This window comes from Diceros bicornis, chromosome 30 (assembly GCF_020826845.1).
Source record: "Diceros bicornis minor isolate mBicDic1 chromosome 30, mDicBic1.mat.cur, whole genome shotgun sequence".
Classification (NCBI taxonomy): Eukaryota; Metazoa; Chordata; class Mammalia; order Perissodactyla; family Rhinocerotidae; genus Diceros; species Diceros bicornis.
The window spans coordinates 13,529,696-13,537,387 of record NC_080769.1 but is presented as its reverse complement, the minus strand read 5'-3'; positions in this window follow the sequence as shown (position 1 = coordinate 13,537,387).

Genomic DNA, 7,692 nt, shown 5'->3' with positions numbered 1-7,692 from the left:
GCCAATCTTCCTCACCAGGAAAAAAAAAAATTAAATGAGAAAGTACCCAAAGAAGAAAAGCAGAGGGTGTAATTTATACGGAATAGTGGTAATCAATAAAAACAGTAAAGTGTCAGAAAAGTAAAGTCTAAGACGTTTTTGATACTATGGATGTCAATATAATGTAATAGTTAAGAAAAAAAAGTTTTAACAAGGGCAAAAATAAAGAAGCCACATGGAATTAAAATTCCAGATTATTTCAACAAAACCTATGAAATGTAAAGGAAGGAGAAGTCAAAACATCCAACACATTTTGTCTTGTTTGGTAGTAGAATATTTTGGACAATGGTTAATTTTTGACATTGATAGAGAAATACAGAGAAAAGCACCCTTGTTCAAAATTTTTAAATAGTTCCCAGAAGAAGAAAAGAAGGATACAGAGCCTCCAAACTACTAAAGAAAAAAAAAAGGAAAAATGAAAACTTGACATATTCTGCAAATCACAAGGAAAGAATAAGGAAATACTTTGAGTACCACGAAAGCTTATAAAATTCAAAGGCAGGATATGATCTGTGCTGTCCAATATAATAGCCACTACCCACCCTGGGCTACTTAAATTTAAATTAATTAAAATTAAACAGGGCCAGCCCGGTGGCTTAGCGGTTAAGTGCGCGCTCCGCTACAGGCAGCCGGGTTCGGATCCCAGGCGCGCACTGACGCACTGCTTCTCTGGCCATGCTGAGGCCGCGTCCCACATACAGCAACTAGCAGGATGTGCAACTATGACATACAACTATCTATTGGGGCTTTGGGGGAAAAAAAAAGGAGGTGGATTGGCAATAGATGTTAGCTCAGAGACGGTCTTCCTCAGCAAAAAGAGGAGGATTAGCACGGATGTTAGCTCAGGGCTGATCTCCCTCACAAAAAAAATAAATAAATAAAAATTAAATTAAATTAAATTTAATTTAATTTAATTTAAAATCCAGTTCCTTAGTCACACTAGCCACATTTCAAGGGTCTATCGACCTCCATATTGGACATTTCCATCATGGCAAAAACTTCTAGCAGACAAAACTAATAGTCAGTGAAAAATATAAGATAACAAATGAGTCCATGTTAAGTATGATCCTATTTATGTTAGATATACACTTCTATATATATATATATATAAATGTGACCAGATTAAACTGTCAATGGTGGTTTCTCTAAGAAATAAGATGACCAGGGGGTTCTCACTCTCTATACACTTTATTGCTTACATTTTTAATAAGCATATTTTATTCTTATAATGAGTAAAAGTCATTGACATATTTTCAAATGGAATAACAAACCAATCAACCAACCTCCTTCTTGAACTTGGTACAGAACTTGGTTCCAGTCCCTGAACTAACCAAGTAACTGACTTCAACTTGTATATATTTTACTGTGTACACTTGTATTAATCAACAATTTCAAGATGGCACTGTCTGTGTCCCGTACTTAGAAATTTTCTATAGTTTCGCCAAGCTCTGGAAAAAGTTTGTTCCGGGCCCCAGGGCGATATCACCATTTCAGATGAAAGTCTGAGCAGACATTTGATAATTTCAAACTGTATTTCTTGAATTGAGAAGGTTGCTTGGGCAGAAGCTGTGAACACACCATTCCATTTAGATTTATATAGTTGATAGATCAAACTTCAGAAAGGGCAGCTTTGAATTATCCCTTAAATTTTCCATGACAAGAAAAATCTATTGAGAGTTATGGCAATTTTTTGCATCTCCCCACCGATTCCACACAGTTGATTAAGAAGTTCCCACAGGGGCCGGCCCTGTGGCTTGGCAGTTGAGTGCGCGTGCTCCGCTGCTGGCGACCCAGGTTCAGATCCCGGGTGCGCACCGACGCACCGCTTGTCCGGTCATGCTGAAGCTGCGTCCCACATACAGCAACTAGAAGGATGTGCAGCTATGACATACAACTATCTACTGGGGCTTTGGGGGAAAAAAATAAAATAAATAAAATTAAAAAAAAAAAAGTTCCCACAGCCAATCTCAACAATACACAGATCAAGTCAGAAGCAACAACATACCGCACAGAGAATAACTTCACTTTTTTTTCCTAAATTGGGGGTGAGAGAAGAGAGGTTATGTTCTTTGTTAACAGAATTCCAAAGTTTTAATTTTGCCATATACCAGATCTTTAATTTTTCTAAGAAAAAAAAATTATATTAAAAATATCTACTGAAACTACTTCATATCTACCCCAGGGAATAACTTAGTGATTTATCTGCCAAAAAAAGCATATTCATATATGCTTATTTTATCCCCTATATAAATATTCTTGGTGGCTGCCTCCTATTCCACCATAGTGAATATGGAAGATAAAAGCTCTCAGAGGAAAGGAGATGAACAACATCAATTTGTCTAGGAAACATGCATTCTGAAAGTCAGTGTTGGTAAAGCAAGGAGAGAGATTTGATTTTGTTGCCAACTTGAACACTAATTTTATTTGGGGCCAGCTGTGTGACCCTGTTTCCAACACTGGACAATAACTATGCTTAATGTGCGATGATAGGCTGAGTAAGAGATGATGACCACTACCCATGTACTGCACAAAGGGAAAAGGTGCATATCAATGGGGCAAGGATAAGAAGATAGTTAAAATTAATTTTTATCTACGTAGAAAGTCTTTGCTAAGAAAATAACAGTATAAACAAGATTATCTTAGAACTTTTAATTAGCTTGAAAGTTTTCAAGATCCTTCAAGCTTTTTACAAAGACCTACTTACTTCTCCCAAATGTAAATCAAGTGTTAAAGCAAGTTATTTAAAGAATCTTTCTGGGTAATCCTCTATTACTCTAGCTCTAATTGCTGCGTATTGTTTGAAGATAATAAAACTACACTGCTTTGAATATAGTTTCACTCAGTAAAATGGACACTCCTCCTCCTCCCTCATGTTTTTTGGAATTATGAAATTTTTGTAGTGGTATGCCACTTGTCAACCAAAAAGCTAGACAAAGAGCACATTTTCCATGAAAAATGAGATATAAAGATAGCAAGATGCAAGTATTCTATCATACTTAAGCCATTGCTTTTAATTAAACATAAAAGCCACTGCTTTTAATTGAACATAAATATTTCATTCATGGTTTTTCAGCATTATCCACAAAATGAAATACTCTTCTTAGCCCATAAAGAAAATTCTATGAAAATGAAAGAAAAACCTACACAGTAATAGTCACATTTTGGGGCAAAATCATCTAATTGGGTATTTTGTTTTTATCTGAGGCCGTAGTTTTAACTTCATATGTCTAAAATAACTAGTAAATACATTATACTCAATTACGGGGATAAATTAATTCCTTCAGGCCACAAGGGTACTATTTAGTAAATTATTGCTTTATGCACTGACCAATACCTAGTGGCTTCAAAGCGATAATTCACCTTTAAAAGGTAAAGTGTTCACCTACTCATTCCTCCAAAGGCTCATTATTTGTCAATTCATTTAAATTGGTGGAGACGAAGAGGCCAAGCATAGAAAAGAGGAGTCTTTCAAATTTTAACATTTACAAACTTGAGCTATTTAAGAAAAAAAAAATCTAGGTTTCTACTGAGCCATACCATCAGTACACGAGCCAAATGAAACACAATCACCCCCAAATTTGGCGCACATCATCTAAATCCAAATCCAAAAAAGTAGTCCCACAAGCGCAGCAACTTGGATTTTGACTAATCTCCTTACATTTTAACAGACTACAATAAATCCATTATATCCACCTCTTCCCACTAGGAGCTGTTATCATGTTTCTGCTCTTGGTTATAACATTTCAGTCCCCTGGGCGTCTCTAAATGTTGAGTAACTGTGCTAACATATAATTAACGTGCTGATGCACAAAACTGAAGGCCTCTGAAGAGCGCATGGAGATGCCTTTGGGTGCTAATCTGGGAAGTTCACACAGCCCACGGGCTCCTGGGGACAGGCCCGGATCAATGGACCCAGACATGAGTAATTCTTCGTACCATAGACATTCTTGACTGTGTAAGCAAAGAAGTACTAATGAAATCTTCAAAAGAACGAAGAACGATCAACAGAAATTACAGTGGAGAAGAGAAAAGTCCAGGGTCTCGTCAGAAAGATAATGGACAGATGCTGAAATTATCTGGGTAATCCATCATATTTGCATCTGGGTCCATTTCTGGCACTGGTGCTATTGTTTCAAAAACATATCTATATTTAGCTACCTATCACAGGCAAATTTCTATCACTGCATAAACAGAACTTAGGCTCAGATTTCTGTAGAATCTCCTTTCCTCCGTTTTCAAAAAATATTCTAGACTTGAATTATAACATTTGGTACTTGAAGCTGCCACTAAAGTACGTATTCACTGCAAAAATAAAAAAAGCAGTTCGCAAATGCGAGATACATTTAGTCAGCTTTTTTCTTGATCTCTTTTAATATTTTATAACACGTTAAGGCTCAGTAAAATTTCCTTTCTTAGACAAAGCTTCAAACAGATGTTAGAATGCAAACACTTTACGCTTTAAATCATCAATCACTTAAAGAATTCTCTCCATGAACTGAATAAATAAGCCATCTGCGACTAAGGCCTCCCTATCATGTGTTTAAGCTGACCCACTTCATCAGTCACCATGGTTTGCAAAATCTCACTTCTAAGGGGCAGCATTAAGTGCTCCGTGCCAGCGCATAGTTAGAATCCAACAGGGCGAAAGGATAATGTAAAGACCTCTCTTTATTTAACATGACCCCCCTGCCTCTAAGAACAGAACTTCAATACCACCCTTAACCGGAAGCAATCTTTTCTCCAACAGGAGGGCAAATCAAGTCTGCGAGGGAGAAAGGGAGCCGGTGAATGGAGTCAGAAACCCCATCAGGTGTTAAAACGCACGGTGTATCTGGCTTTGGAGACCGAACACCAGTTTTGCAAGCAGGATCTGGATAGGTCTGCGGGAACTGCCCCCACGACAGAGCCTAAAGCAGCGGATCGGACCTGCCCTAGAAGGCTCTGCAGTCAGCTCGGCGGTGGCAATCCTGCGCAGCCCCGGGAGCGGCCGGCCCGGGACCCCCTGGGCGCCCCCTGCCTGGCTGGCGCGGAGCAGGGTGGGGGCCGCGGCCCGGGAAGCACAACTTTCCGCAGGTCCCCGCCAGCAGCGCCGAAACGAGCGGGGACAGATACCAAACCACTCCCCACCATGGGCTCTTCTTTTTTCTGGTGGCGGCGGCGGCTGGGGGAGGGGTGGGAGGGTCTGGAGGGACTTAAGGAGAGGATGACAAGGAGCAGAGAGAAGGACGACTTGCCACCACCGCGGCCGCCACAAAGGGAAGGGCGACGCGCCCCCGCTCGGTCCCACTGAGTCACACGCCGGCCAGGGCAGCGCGGCGCACCCGCGGGCTGGGCGGGCGGGCGGCGGGGATGGGCGAGGGCCAGCCGGCCGCGCGGCAGGTGACAGCGGCGTCGCCTGTCCCCGCACCTCCCCGCCCACCCCGGGGCCTCGCTGCACCGCGCCGCTCCACCCGGGAGCTGCGCGACCCGGACCTCCCCACGGTCTCGGGGCCGGACGAACCCCACGCGGGGCTGCCCGCCCGCGCCCCCGAACCCAGCGCCCGAGCGGAGCCCGAGATGCGCGCGGTCCCCGCAGCCCCGTCGCGCCCCGTGGCGCCCGCGCGCCGCGCGCCTACCCCTTGGCGTGCTCCGTCTCCTCCTCATTGTCCCCGTCTATCCCGCACGTGTCCTGGTCGTCCAGCTCCAGGCTCTGCTGGCTGGCCGCAGACTCGCTGTCCCCGCCATCGCGGCGGCGCGGACCCGGAGGCAGCGCTCGGCCCGGGCGTGGGGCCGGCGAGGCGGCGGCGGCGGCGCGAGAAGCTCCCTCTAGAGCCGCCCGCCGTCTCCTCGGAGCCCGGAGCCCGGGGCGCCGCGCCCGCCCGCCCCGCCCGGCCTGGGCCCGCCCACCGCGATCGGGGCGGGGGCGGGGGCGGGGAGGCGGCCGCGCATCCCCGATCGCCCGGGGGTGGGGGCGCGGGTGGCAGTGGGGGGTGGTCTCGAGCCGGGGCCGGGCGCAGGAGCCGAGCTCCAGACCCCGCAGCCTGCACGCGCCTCACCCTTGGGCTCGGCTCTGAATGCAGCAACGTGCACACTCCAAATCCGAGTCTTCATTTTGGGAACACAGGCCACGCGATTTTACATCCTTAATGTTAGGAAGCGCTTTTACCCAGTGGAGGGATTTTTTTTTACTCAGGAGTAGGCGTGCCAATGATTTCCAGAAGCTTCCCACACACACACATATGTACACTTTTTAAAAATTCCATTTCACGTGTCTATATCTATCTTTCCAATACACTATAAAATCAAAGTCAAAACAGAGTGCTTCCAACCTTTCCACCTCCCCGTTCCAAAGATGCTGGAGCTGCCCCAGTTTTCGATGGACACCGCACGCAGTCGGCTCAGACCAGAACAATCATCTTGAGGGAAATGGGGGCGTTGTCCATGATTCAGGGGGATTTGACAGTGTCAGGTAGGCCACTCTGGCTTCCGCAAGTCAAAGTCATGACCTAGACCTCAAGGAACGGAGTGGCTTTGTGGGCTGAAATCCCGTGTCTCCAGGTGAACGGAGGAGGGGCAGGAGGCACTCCATGGATTGCCCAATAAAAGGCAGAGAAGTTCAGACTCATTTGCTCTTCCAGCCTGCACACAGCAGCGCTTCCTTTGCTGTCCTGTAATGGGTGGTGTTCAAAGGTCCCGCCAGGCCCCGGGAAGGTTTTACAAAGGCAGTGGAAAGTTACCAGAAACTGTTCAATGAGGAAAGTGAGACTTGAAAAAGCTGGCTGAAATTGTTGGTGTGGGTCCTATTTTTGCAGGAGGCGTTGGGAGCATTTTGTGGCTTTTTTTTTCCCATAAGGGAAAAAATGCAACAAGACAGAAGTATCTAAAGACAAAAATTGCAGAGCGATTTCAAAGTTCACCAGCCTTCTGTCACTGACTGATGTTGAGCCAGCTAAGTTTCTGTAAGAAGGGCAAAGTGGGGCCAAAACACAAAGGAAATACAAAACTTTCACAATCACAACTATTTCTGAGGCAGAAAGTCCCACGTGGCCTCTGGCTTCAAACTTTAGGATAAAGGTGGATAGAGATGAGTGAGTTTCCTGCAGCTCATCCCTATGAACATGAGGAGTTGGATAACTAACCTGGTTGGGTAACAGCAGGATCCTGACCAGGAGTAAGTCTATCAGATCAGTCACTATAACCAATTGGAAGAGTTCTCTAAAAGAGTTTTAAAAAACAAAGCAAAGGAAACTCAGCAGACATATATTTATTTGAATGTTTGAGAAGCTTTGACTAAGACCATCTGAAAAAAGAATAAGAAAAATAATTCTGGAGAAATAGAATGAGGGCATCGAAAACCAGCTAAACACTAGAAAACGATGACAAACAGGGAACATCTGTTCCCCAGAATGGAAAGAAGTTGCCAAGACGTTTGTTCAAGACTAGAGTGAGGTGTTATATAACACCAATGTTTGTCATTATTAATCATTGGAAGGTGGACAAAGTTTGCCAATGACCCTGGAGACTCCTAAATCCTATTGTCATGTATAGAAACTCGCTTTGTTTCTAAAAATGTTTGCTTTTTTCCCCTGGTTTAATCCCAGAGTTTGTGGAATTGGAACAAAGTGGTACCTTCTAGAATCTCAGATCTAAGATTTATTTGGGGGAAGAGAGTAG